Source organism: Macaca thibetana, chromosome 17, assembly GCF_024542745.1.
Source record: "Macaca thibetana thibetana isolate TM-01 chromosome 17, ASM2454274v1, whole genome shotgun sequence".
In the NCBI taxonomy this organism is placed as follows: domain Eukaryota; kingdom Metazoa; phylum Chordata; class Mammalia; order Primates; family Cercopithecidae; genus Macaca; species Macaca thibetana.
This window is the reverse complement of record NC_065594.1, coordinates 93,031,017-93,044,228: the sequence shown is the minus strand read 5'-3', so window position 1 is coordinate 93,044,228 and position 13,212 is coordinate 93,031,017. Positions and strand designations below refer to the sequence as shown.

General features: G+C 54.9%; 1 protein-coding gene across 1 annotated transcript in view; it reads right to left on the bottom strand.

The window, feature by feature from the left end:
• The window catches only part of TMEM255B (transmembrane protein 255B), a 65,840-nt gene that overhangs the window by 49,735 nt on the left and 2,893 nt on the right, over window positions 1-13,212 (bottom strand). The window lies entirely within an intron of this gene.

The following is a 13,212-nucleotide window of genomic DNA, read 5'->3' as shown; positions in this document are numbered from 1 at the left end:
CACAACAGTACCTTGAGGGCCGCGGCGTCCTGGACACTCCACGCTGGGGGCGTGCGAAGATTTTCCAGGTGGCTGCGGTGGTGCAATTGCTTAAGGGAGTCACTTCCAGATCCCTGATTGCCAGATGCAGTCTCTCACAAAGTAGATCTGGCTGAGTCCAGGGCCCTGGCTCCACTGTGTCCCCTTCCCACCCTACTGCCACCAAGAGGGGCCAACCCTGTCCCCAGCCCAGCCTCCCTGAGGTGCAGCTCTCCCTGCGTGACCCTCGGGCCCCGGACACAGAAGCAGTCACACAGCACGGGGCAAGGCCGGGCTCCGGGGTGGGGGGGGAGTCACAGATTCTGTGCCCGGAGGATTCTGTGCCCAGGAGGTTCGCACAGGGCCCAGCCTTCTCCTCATCCACGCCCAGCGGCCAGGGCAGGAGGACCCAGAGGGAGGGGTCGTCACTGGGCACCTCCCGACATCCTAACAGTTCTGACAGAAGCCAGACCGGTTCTGCCAACTGCTTTGAAAGTAAGGACTGGCTCCCCAGCCAGGTTGCCTTTGTCTGTTTGGTGAACCCCGGCCAAGCCTTGCTCCAAGCGCCCGGTTCAAACTCGCCACAGCCTTGCGTCAGGGGCTCTCGCCACCGCCGTGTAAGATGAGGAAGCCAAGGCTCGGGGCAGTGGCGTGAGCAGTCCCAGGTCACACAGCAGGCAGTGGCAGAGCCGGGGCAGACCCAGGCACTGGCCAGGCTCACACACACGGCCTGTGCTGCCACGAACCCCGGGCGGAAGGACCTCGCCCGCAGATCCCGAGAGAGTGCTGCTGCGTCACCAGAAATGTGCCCTTTCCGACCAAACCAATAGGATTTTAGATGCAAACCGGACATGGGCACATTTCTGAAAATTCTTCGAGGGCTACATGAACAAAACGTGCTGAGAGCCGGGACCTCGGGCCTTAGCTTCAGTAACGGAAACCGAAGCCATCCCTGAACAATCTCGGTATGATCCCCCTTCAAAGACGAGAAACTGAGGCTCCAGGAGGTTGATTGTTGTGGCGCATGACAGACCCCCAAAGCCCCTGTGCTTAACTGCAGGGCAGGGACACTGGCTAGAATCCGGCCACTGGAGCCCCTCCCGCCGTAGGGCGCAAGCTGGTGGCCCACAGCGCCTCTCCTGCAAGCCGAGATCAGCTCAGCAGGGGCAGTCGCCTGGGATCAGGGTATTTTTTAAATTTAACTTACTTTAGCTCTTCCAAGAGGCAGTTAGGAGATGAGGAAATCTGTCTTCCGCTGGACTGAAGATAATTAGAGACTAGATAAATTGTTATTGACAGTAAGAAGATAATTCGTTAGAACTGCTAGAAAACATGCCTGCTGTCCTTCCCAGTTCCAGATTCCTTCCTGCTTAGAGGACAATTTTGAAAGAACCCGAGGTTTCCTACCTTGACTTCCTCCACACCAACATGGGTCCTGTAAACCAGAAAGCATGACACACAGGCCTCAATCCATTAAGTTCATTTGCAAGGTTAAGGGCATGCCCGGGAGACAGCTCTGTGCCTTTCTCCAAGATGATTTTGAGGGTTTCGATACTTTAAAGGGGAAATGCAGGCTGGAGGAGAAAGAGGGAGGTTTGGTTGCCTGACTGAACCCACGTGTTGCAGGAGGAAGGAACAGGCAGGACAATGGTGAATGATGCATTCGTCCTGGGCTCAGAAAGTCGGACTTTGCACAAGGCCAGGGGACGTAGAGCAGCTGCCGGTGGAGAACTGAGCCTTTGCTGGGCAGCTCCCTGCTCAGGAACACAAGGAAAGGCTGCTCCTCACGGGGCTCAGCTTCTAGTTTTAAGGGTTTCCCTTGGCAGTGAATTGGAGTCCCCAGACTTTATTTTCCTTTCACAGCCCCAGTGTTGCCCCAGAAACAACAGAGACTCCTAAGTTTCCCACACCCTTCAGAATGCTTCGGGCAAATCGGGGTCTGGGAGGCGGGACGAGCGTGGATGGAGCGCCTACTGTATGCCTCACGCAGTGGCTGGTCTGGGAGACGGGACGAGCATGGATGGAGCACCTACTGTATGCCTCACCCTGTGGCTGGTCTGGGAGACGGGACGAGCATGGATGGAGCACCTACTGTATGCCTCACCCTGTGGCTGCCACTTTCACATTCTGCCTCATCTCAGCCTTGCCATGTGGCACCCATTTCACAGATGATGAAACAGAAGCACACAGAATTCAGTAACTTTTTTCAATGTCAAATAGGTGGCTAATGGGAGAAACAAGATATAAACCAGCTAAGTCTGATTCAAAACATAACCACATCTTCCAAGTGGGAAAGCGTGCATTTACCTGAATGTACACTTTCAAGTTAATCTTTCACTCAACCAACACACATGTGTTGGATTTCCTTACATGCAGGATGCTAGACAAGGTGCAAAGACGACTCGTGCAGTTCTGCCCTGTAAGAATCCACAGTTACAGTAAGAAGCAAGAGAAATGGAACAGACGATGAGGAGACAAAGCGGACAGCGGTGACAGCAACCCACCTCACGGCCGCCCTGCTGGAGAATTCACGGGGAAGCCCAGGATGTGGCTGGCCCGTTTGCAGACCAGGAACTCACTGACCGATCAGCACATCAGGCAGGGGGTTGGCAACTGTGGCCTCACCTGAGGGTCCCCCAGGGGCTGCTAAAGACCCAGGACACAGGCCAGACCCCGCACATCAGTCTCTGGAGGGGGTGGATGTTTGAAGCTCCCGAGGTGGTTCTCTAAGTAGCCAGGCCCGCGGGGGGTGGTGGGGGTGAGCAGCGGGTGAGTTTGGGGTGATGGGGAGGAGCAGTGGGTGAAACCACTCCCCGGGGGCGGGGAGGAGCAGCTGGTGAGCCACTCCCTGGGGGGTCTACGGTGGTTCCAGGCAGAGGCTGCATTTGTCAGGCCTTGGAGGATGGCGCTGAGCGGGCAGAATTCCAGGAGGCTCTGGGGCAAACCCTAACCCTAACCCTAATCTTGGCCCTGGCAACACCTCCTCGCAGCTCCTCTTCCTCCTGCAGCCCACAGTAGATTCCCCAGCACGAGCGCCAGGAAGACGCCCTGTCCCAGAACCCACCCCAAGCAACAGGAGGGGCAGGCCCAGGCCCCAGACACCAGGGCACAGTGCGTCTCCTCCCACCCTCCCAAGGCTGGTCTCCAGGGCACAGCACCTCTCCTCCCACCCCACCCCCACCCTCATCTGCCTGCCAACCTCGTGGGCCTCCCTCACACACACAGGCACCCCCACACAGGTATGCACACACTCACACACACAAGGACTGCACACACACGCCACCAAGCACACATGCTCATACAGGGACTGGCCCGGGTCCAGGCTACGCAGTGTCATGGTGGCTGGAGTGGGTGGGGCTGAGGCATCGGCCATTGGTCCACACTTGCCACAGTATCCACTGTGGGGCTCAGGCAGCCTTTCACAGCCAGCATGCCTCTGACCTTCCGGCCACAGTGAGGGTGGGTGTGCTGTGTGGCCCGGTGCTTGTACCCCCAAGTCTGCAGCGAGGCCTGGCTGGGGAGCCACCGAGATCACCTGCTCCAGCTTGGCCACCCTCCCTCGGTCCTGTCCTCCCCAGGGAAGCCCTTCCTAGTTTTCTGCCCAGGCCTGTGAATCCCCTTCTTCCTCTTTCCCTGCTTCTTTCTCCTTAGGGTTTAGACTTTGGAGAAACCAAAACAGAAAGACCTGCCTGAAGCTCCCTCATGGACCCTCCCTGGAGCCCCCGATTCCACCGGCCCCCACTGGAAGAGGAGAGGAAGTAGAGGAAGAAGGTACATGCAGCCTGCAGAACAATGATCAGGAAGATTCCAGACTCACCTGATCGGGCCACCCAGGGCAGGCGATTAGCCCCGATTCCACCTGGGGAGAGGGGCCTCCCCAACCATGCAGCCCTGTGCGGGGAAGGAGCTGCTGGGGCCTGCCAAAGGAATGGGTGTCCCCTGGAGTTCTAAGAGTCAAAAGTTGTGCCTTTTTTGCATGAAAGCAGGACAGAAGGAATTGGGGGTGGCGGTGGCCAAGGCACTACTGAGTTCAAAAGAAGCTCGTTGAGGGCAGGGACCTTCTCCCCAGTTCTCGCGGGAGGCACCCCCTGAACAAAAGCCACAGGAGGACCAACGCGCCAAACTGCCAAACTCCGACCAGCACCTGCTGGGCCAGGGCCACGGGGACGCCTGGTCCTCTCCCATCCATGCCCACCACAGCCCCCGGGCAGAGGATACGGGGGCCCCGCGGGGGCCTGACTGCTGGGAATACAGCAGATGTGCGTCAACAAGACACAGACAATGACGTGGGCTCTAAGCAGGTGGCAATTACATGACCCGTGAGGCTCGGTTCCAGTTCCTCCCGCTTGCTCAGAGCCTCCGCATCCTGGCCCCAGCCGGGTGGGAGTCGTTGCTGAGGCACCTGCGTGTGCACGTGGCCTACCTGGATCGGTAGCGCTGGCAGCAAAACGTGATCCTTCCTGTAACCAAACACCCGTGAAACGCAGCAGGGGATGAATAATGTAAGCCGGGCCATGGGGGAGCTGGAGGGGCTGCCCTGCCTATCTGTCCGTGAAACGCAGCAGGGGATGAATAATGTAAGCCGGGCCATGGGGGAGCTGGAGGGGCTGCCCCGCCTATCTGTACAGGGTGTGGGGTGAGAGCAGGAAGGAGACAGGAGGTGCCCCCAGAGGCATGAATTTTTTAAAATTAAACACGCTCCTTGCACTTTGCTAGAAGGCCTCTGTCACCGTGTGACCTGGGACCTCTCGGGGGCTCCCGGCAGGAAAGGCAGAATTACATCCCCCGGGAAGCCTGAAGCCCACCCTCTCGCAGCCCTGAGCTGGGCAACGGCGGCTCCCCAGCGCCTCCGGTTCTAGGTGGCATTTCTCTAAAGTGCAGAGTGCAGCAGCCTCTGCGTCACCCCGGGGAAGGGAGAGAGCCACGCCCTTTGTGGCTGGGAAACCAGACCCGCCGGACAGTTCGCCTCCAAGCACACAGTGCCTATTGGATGCTGACGGGCCAGGATGGCAGTGGGGCTCCTGGGACCCACGTGACCGGTCTAGAGCTGAGGCTCAGCCCGTCACCCCCACAAGGCCAGCGGGAGAACGCCAGGTCCATCACTCTCCACGCTGTCGTCCTCAAACCCCAGCAGGACGCCTCACCCTTGGTAACATTCAGCCTTCAGCCCATTTGTCTTGGAAATAAAAAGGTTGAACTTGGAAGAACGTTTCATTACTGTAATTGGGGGATTGGGGTTTGGTTTTTCAAAAATCAAATGAAGCCTTCTTATCTCCATTTTAAATTGCCTAGATAGAAACCGAGAGTCAATCTCACATTTATTTGTAATTTCATGTTATCAGATTGAGGTTTTCTTTCAAAACTGCTCTTCCGTGGACTGGCATAACGCCTGTAATCTGTACGTTTCATTTGCAGCTGAGGCTCATTTATGTGTCTAAACACTTGCAGAGGGATGGACCCCATTGTGAAAAAACCACGATGGGCCCCAGCCAGAGACCGTCCGCTTTTCGAGGACTCACTGTGAGGGAGCTCACGTTGAGGGAATTACACACTCAGCAAACCCACAGACTGCAGACAGAAACAAAGAAAGAACCACCACTCTGACCATATAACAAATAGTTCAGTAAAGGAATAAAATAAGAAGTGCTGAGCCTGCAGCCTGTGCTGGAGTTATCAGAACTGGCCCCACATGTCCTGCACGGCCATCTCTGGCACAGCCCCCCCTAGACACCAGCTGGCCCCGTAGGCACATCCACACTGAGCTCCATGGCCTCTCCTCATCCACGCTGAGCTCCACGGCCTCCCCTCATCCGCGCTGAGCTCCACGGCCTCTCCTCCGTCCGCGCTGAGCTCCACGGCCTCTTCTCCGTCCGTGCTGAGCTCCACGGCCTCCCCTAGGAAGCCCTGGCTTCCTTCCCTCGCCGGCCCTCATGGGAGGGGCCGCTGCAAGAGTCTGCCCTGCTTTTCTCCAGATCGTTTGAGTCTGGGGAACCCCCCTCCCCAGCCACCCTGTCAACTGGTTCTGGAGACTATGGGCTGGCGTCACAGCTTCCCCAGGCCTCACTACCCCATCCCATCCGAGGGGCTTCTGCCCAGAGTGTCCGGCTGCCCTGGGGTGCAAAGTCAGGGTGGCGAGAAGGCAGGGTCGTGGGGGCTGATGCAGCCCCAAATCTCTAACCTCATGTTTGCCTGACATTTCGCAGAGGTGCCCCTGAATGAAATTTTAGCTGCTGCCCGTGACAGCTCTGCCTCTGTAAGTGACAACTCGTCACGGTTTTGAAATAGCCTCACAAAATCACGTTTTTTTGTAATTATGAAGCTTTTTCCTCAAATTCCCAAAGCATAAACTGCATGAATGTGCTATAGAAGTATTACTAGAGAAAGCAGATGGTTAGAATAAATAGGCAAATAATTCTAATGCTGCCAAGAAAAACATTTTCTAAATTCTGAGAGGTCTTACAGCCTAGGAATTAACTCCGAAAAACTGGATGGGCAGTTAAAATGTGGAGGGAAAGGAAGATTAAATTGAGCTCATTAATTAGCTCATGCTGGTTAACTTTACAATGTTGGCAAAAATAAAGCTTTAAAATAACACATTATAAGAAAATGCCAGCCAGACGCAGTGGCTCCCCACGCCTGTAATCCCTGCACTTTGGGAGGCTGAGGTGGGTGAATCATTTGAGGCCAGGAGTTCAAGACCAGCCTGACCAACATGGTGAAACCCCGTCTCTACTAAAAATACAAAAATTAGCCAGGCACGGTGGCGTATGCCTGTAGTCCCAGCTACTCGGGAGGCTGAGACAGGAAAATCACTTGAATCCAGGAAGCGGGGGTTGCAGTGAGCTGAGATTGTGCAACGACACTCCAAGCTGGGTGACAGAGCGAGACACCATCTCAAAAAAAAAAAAAAAAAAAAAAAGAAAAGAAAATGCCAGTATAACAGTATAGTCATTAGAGAAAAATGTCAACTATGTGGGGAATGTTAATATTATCTTTCAAAGAATGACTTATTTTAATGTATATGATTGTCTCTAGACTATGGAAATGGTCGTTTTTTGTTGCTTTTAAAAGAAAAAGATTTTTGAAATGGGAAAAAAAGAAATAGCCACAATGAAAAGTTATAATCAGCTTCCATTATCAGCAGATATTGTAATCCCAAGTAAGATAAATTCAAGTAGACCACACCTAGGCACACTGTAGTCAAACTGTTCAAGGCTGAAGATGGAGAAAAAAAATCTTGAAAATAGCAAGAGAAACCCACTCACCTAGCTGAGGAGCAGCAGCATGACTGATGGTCAACTTCCTTTCAGAAATGAAAGATGCCGGAGACAGCAGAACTCAGTGCTGAGATCTCTCAGAGCTCTCAAGTAAGCATTCAATACCCACCTAAACTATCCTTCAGAAACAAAGGGCACTGGAGGCAGGGGAACCACAGGTTCAGTGCCTCAGTGTCTCAGAGCTGTTATGTAAGAATCCAGTACCCAGCTAAACTATCCTTCAGAAATGAAGGCAAATGAAGAAATTCCAAAATAGACAAAAACTGAGAGGAGATATTTCCAGTAGACAAGAATATAATACAAGAAATACTAAAGGGAAATCCCCCAGGCTAGAGTCCTGCGGCTGGGATGAAACGAGCAGGTGCCCAGGGAGGGACACGGAGGGTGCTTGCACAGGGGCTCAGGAGGCACGGGGCTGGCATTCTTAGGACCTGGGACTGGGGCCCTCCTGCTCAGTTCGCCCTGGACCCACTGGAGGGCAACTGGGATCCACAGGAAGAAATAAAAGACACTGGAAATGGTGAACATATGGTTGAACACACAGACATGTAGATGGAATTGTTTCTCTTTTCTTCTCTTAATTTACCTACAGGACAGATGATTTTATCCAGGCAGCAGCTTTGTGGGCTTGGGATGCATTTCAAGGCCCATCAGAAAATTGTATTTTTTTTTGTCATTACAGGAATACTGCTAGGACGAATATGAACACGGCATTGTGAAATGTCCACATAGCCCCAGTTCTTCAGAGGCCTCCCTCTTATCCAGGGCCCTCTTTATCTGACAACTTGTACAAGGCCTTGCACATGGTTGAACAAGTTTGTGGGGAAGAATGGAAATGTAAATCTGATTTACAAGAAACATCAGGTCATTCAAGGCCGAAGCCCTTAAGGAAATATCTACCCCCTCAATCGGGCAGGTGTGGACGGAGTGCCCAGCACCACCACAGCACAGAGGGGACGCGAGAGGTGCCTGCAGCTCCAGCCATTTCTCCTCCAGGGGAGGAGACCAGAGGCAGAGGGAAAGCAGGCAGCTCCCGCAGGACAGCCCTGAGCCAGCGTGAGTGGTGGGGGAAGCTCCCGGTGCTCACTGCAACAAGGAGGATGCGTGAGCAAGTGCGGACACCGGGGACTCCGCCCTGACCGGCAACGTTGGCATCTGCCAGCCATATGGAGATGAAAATGAAGGCATGTCACACGCCTGTATGTGTGTAGAGGTGTGTGTGCACATGTGCACCTGTGTGTAATTTTGAAGGAAAGAATGTGACTTGGAAATCATGTCACAATCCAGGGAGTCCACTCTTCCTTATTAACTTTTATTTTTACTCTTTTTTATTTGAATACAAATTGCAGGTTTTGTTTTTTACAAAAGGAAAGGTCATGTGGCATTGCTCCTCAGCCCCCTGGTGGCCCACGGCTCCCCTGGCTGCAGCGTCACTAAGGCAGTGCGGTGGGCTGGCCCTGAGCTGCAGGTGCACACGCTTGCCCAGGAGGTTGACAGTGGGATGTTTCTTGCCATGTTTTTGGCCCCAGCATGAGCCGATCGCATCAGCTGCCTCCGCAGATGAGACAAAGCCATCTTGCAGGGATTCCCATGGGCTTCTAGGCGCACTGGCCGTGGCCCACGTTAAGGATAAGAGGATTGAAGCTGAGGGCTTCTCTGCAGAGGGTGCGCCTATGCCTGCCTCACTGCAGCCAGATGCCCAGATGCCTCGGCCTCTTGATGTGCGGCCCCACCCTTTGCTGACCCCCAGGGAGATTACAAACCCAGACCGGCCAGATGGCTGCCTGGGCAGCAGAGTGGGGCGTTGCTGGTCCAGGCAGCACCAAGAGAGAGCCCAGGGAGGGCAGCAGGGGGTTGACCCCGCTGAGGGGAGTATTTGCCCAGATTCAGGGACCTGAAACCCCAAGACTGCCCTCAACAGACGGCCCAGATGAAGAGTCCACAGAGACACCCACATGGAGGGCACCGAGCCACGTGCAGCAGCACCAGGCAGGCAAGAATGGCTCTGGATGCCTTCCTTCATCCCAGCTCAGCCCTGCAGAGCCAGAGGCCGAGGCTGGCCACGGGGAGCAGGGCGGCTCTGCCGGCAGGTGGGCATGAGACACGGGCACCGCCTCCGTCAGACACTGCAGCCCCGTGGGTAGAGGCCCCAAAGCTCATCACATGTGGAGCTGTGACCGTCACAGGGCCACACGCACTGAGCCCCTGAGGGGAGGCTGCTGCTGCCTGGGTGGGGAGCCACGGGCGGGGGCCGCAGTTTCTGAGCCCCGGAACTGAGCGGGGTCCCCCGGGGTGTCTCTGTGGGATCATTGACTCAGCATTTGTGATGTATTTTCTCCATAGGACACGAAGCTTTAGAAGTTTTTAAAAATAAAGTGACAATAGGCCGGGCACCGTGGCTCACGCCTGTAATCCCAGCACTTTGGAAGGCCAAGGCCAGTGGATCATGAGGTCAGGAGATCAAGACCATCCTGGCTAACATGTTAAAACCCCGTCTCTACTAAAAAATACAAAAAATTAGCCGGGCGTGGTGGCGAGCGCCTGTAGTCCCGGCTACTCGGAAGGCTGAGGCAGGAGAATGGCGTGAACCTGGAGGCGGAGCTTGCAGTGAGCCAAGATTACGCCACTGCACTCCAGCCTGGGCGACAGAGTGAGACTCCGTCTCAAAATAAATAAATAAAAAATAAAGTGACAACAGGGCTTTCGAATGCCTTGTATCAATGCATGGGGCCAGCCTGAGTTTCATCAAGGGGTGAAAACACCACTCAGCTGACCCAAGAGATGGCAGAAGCCAAAAACGAAGCTGCTTTTGTGGTTTTAACCAAACAGGTTGCCTGTGCAGTGGAACCACTGCTGATCTTACAGATAAATATATAATCTGCAACAGGCTTGCCAGAGTTAACCAAAAGAAAACTGCAGAACATCCCATTAAATCTGAATTTCAGGCTGGGCGCGGTGGCTCAAGCCTGTAATCCCAGCACTTTGGGAGGCCGAGACGGGCGGATCACGAGGTCAGGAGATCGAGACCATCTGGCTAACACGGTGAAACCCCGTCTCTATTAAGAAATACAAAAAACTAGCCGGGCGAGGTGGCGGGCGCCTGTAGTCCCAGCTACTTGGGAGGCTGAGGCTGGAGAATGGCGTGAACCCGAGAGGCGGAGCTTGCAGTGAGCTGAGATCCGGCCACTGCACTCCAGCCTGGGCGACAGAGCGAGACTCCGTCTCAAAAAAAAAAAAAAAAAAAAAAAAAAAAATCTGAATTTCAGAAAAATGATGAAGCATTTTTTAGGACAAGTATGTCCCACACACTGCATGGGATAGACTTACACTAAAAAATGATTCCATATTTATCTCAAATTCAAATTCATTGGGATGTCTTGTATCGTGTCTGGCAACCCAGCCCTGAGACAGGCAGAGGGTCTTTTTGGTGGGCCTGGGGGCCACGGGGCTCCTCTCCGGCACGGAAGCCAGGCTCCCCTCCACCGCTGGGCCACGGGGCTCCTCTCCAGCACGGAAGCCAGGCTCCCCTCCACCGCCGTGACCACTCACAGCTCCTCCAAGCCCCCGATCCCAGTAAAGCCGGGATGAGATTGCTCACCTGTCCAGGGTCATAGGAATGCAAGGCAGGTTAAAATGGGCTTAAAAAGTCAGAAATGGAGTCTTTCATGTTCCAGAGTGTAGTGAAGTCAGATTGATAGCCATTACCTAATAAATGTGTAACATTCTAGAAAACAAAACAGGAGGGCCGAGGCAGGCAGATCCCCTGAGGTCAGGAGTTCAAGATCAGCCTGGCCAGCACGGTGAAACCCCATCTCTACTAAAAATACAAAAATTAGCTGGGTGTAGCCAAGCATGGTGGCTCACGCCTGTAATCCCAGCACTTTGGGAGGCTGAGGTGGGTGGATCACGAGGTCAGGCGATCAAGACCATCCTGGCTAACACGGTGAAACCCCACCTCTACTAAAAATACAAAAAATTAGCCGGGTGTTGTGGCGGGCGCCTGTAGTCCCAGCTACTTGGGAGGCTGAGGCAGGAGAATCGCTTGAACCCGGGAGGCAGAAGTTGCAGTGAGCTGATATTGTGCCACTGCATTCCAGCCTGGGTGACAGAGCAAGACCCTGTCTCAAAAAGAAAAGAAAAGAAAAGAAAGAGAAAGGAAGAGGGGAGGGGAGGGGAGGGGAGGGAAGAAGGAAGAAGGGAGGGAGGGAGGGAGGGAGGAAGGGAGGAAGGAAGGAAGGAGAAAGAGTGGACACGGAAATCTGTCCGGCAGCTTCCCACGGGCCTCCTCCTGGGCCTGCCTGGGCCTGTTCAGGTGCACCTGGATGGGCAGCTTTAGATCAAAAAGCACTGGACACCCCAGAGCTTCTCATGAACATCTCAGGTCTCAGAAGTGTCAGACTCTCAGAGCCAGGACAGGAGGAGGCTGGGAGGTTTATTCTGCAGTCCAGGTTTGCTTCCCAAGAACAGTCTGCAGGTGCACGAGGCACCTGGACAGGACACGTGAAAGTCTCCACAAAACCAGCCGACGTGGAGTTCTGTTGGGGTTCTGTGGGAAGACGTGCTCCTAACCCTGCAGCGAAGCTGACTTAGGATCTGTGGGAAGACGTGCTCCTCACCCTGGGGCACAGCTGACTTAGGATCTATGGGAAGACATGCTCCTAACCCTGGGCTGTGGCCTATCTTCCCTCCAGAAGATATAAAACCACATAGGAGGGAGTTGGGTCCCCATTTTGGCTGCAGTCAGCAAATCTCCAAAATTGTGGATTGCCAGGGTCCTCTTCTCCCCAACAAGAAAAGGATGACCTGGCAGCCTGGGGACTGTGAGGGCACAGGCCCTGCCCACCGCAGCGCTGACTCTCAGGCAGTTGTCTCTGCCGCTTCTGGGAGACATTGTGAGACCCCCCAGTCCAGGCTACAGAGGACCCATCTCTTCCACTCCCTGCAGGACATGACACCCCCAAGTGGGGCCTTCCCAAGCCACCCTGTCTCCATCAATCACATCATCAGCCACTCGCCACAGTCCGTCTCGCCAAATGAGAGTAGACAGGGCTTATTTCTACCACCAGCTCCACCCCAAGGCTCACAGGGACGTCCCACCATCTTCTCTCCCTGTGACCACATGTGGCGGGATCAGGCTCCTTCTCCCACTGGTACAACAGTGGCCGGGGCTCAAAGGAAGTTCTTTCCTAAGAGGAGCTCAGAGACCCTCTCTGGAAAGGAGTCCTCAGGCCCCGCATCACCACTCCTCCCCCGTGGCTTGGATGGACTCCCTCTGAGCCCGCCGCTGAGGCCACGGAACCCAGGCCAGCACCGCCGGCCCTCAGGAGGGAGTGTGTCCTGGAGGCAGTTGCAGCGGAACTCGCTTCTTGCAGTTAAAACACACAAAGCACTCGGGGAGCCTTCGGTGTTCAAAGTGCAGTTGGAAATGCCAGGTGCATTGTGGGTGGGGCCGGGCTGTAGGAGAGGGTGGGCCATGACTGTTTTCCCGGCTGTGGCTTTAGGACTCCAGTGCTACTGCTGCTGGGAACACAGAGAGGGGTTGCAGCAAGGAGCTCTGTCCCTGTGCACAAGGCTCGTGGCCTGAAGTGTCCCCTGGGAGATGAGCCGGACCAGCCCTGGTCGGGGGAGGGGTCAGAGAGCACACGGTCCCGGCTCTGCCCACCAATAGCAGCAGGGGTGCTTCCGGGGCTCAGTGTCAAGACAGAAAACATTTGCAGCCCCCAGCTCAGGGGTGGGAACTTTGCACCAGCTACCATCAGCTGGACACTGAGATGAGGAGACCCCGAGATGCACTGAGACCCCCAAACCCCACACCCACTCCCCTCCTCCCAACAGCCCAACAAAGCCTGCGCCTGGCAGATGCGGACCACGGCACCCTGGCGTGCAGGAGACCACGTGGCATGCAGGCCACCAGCAC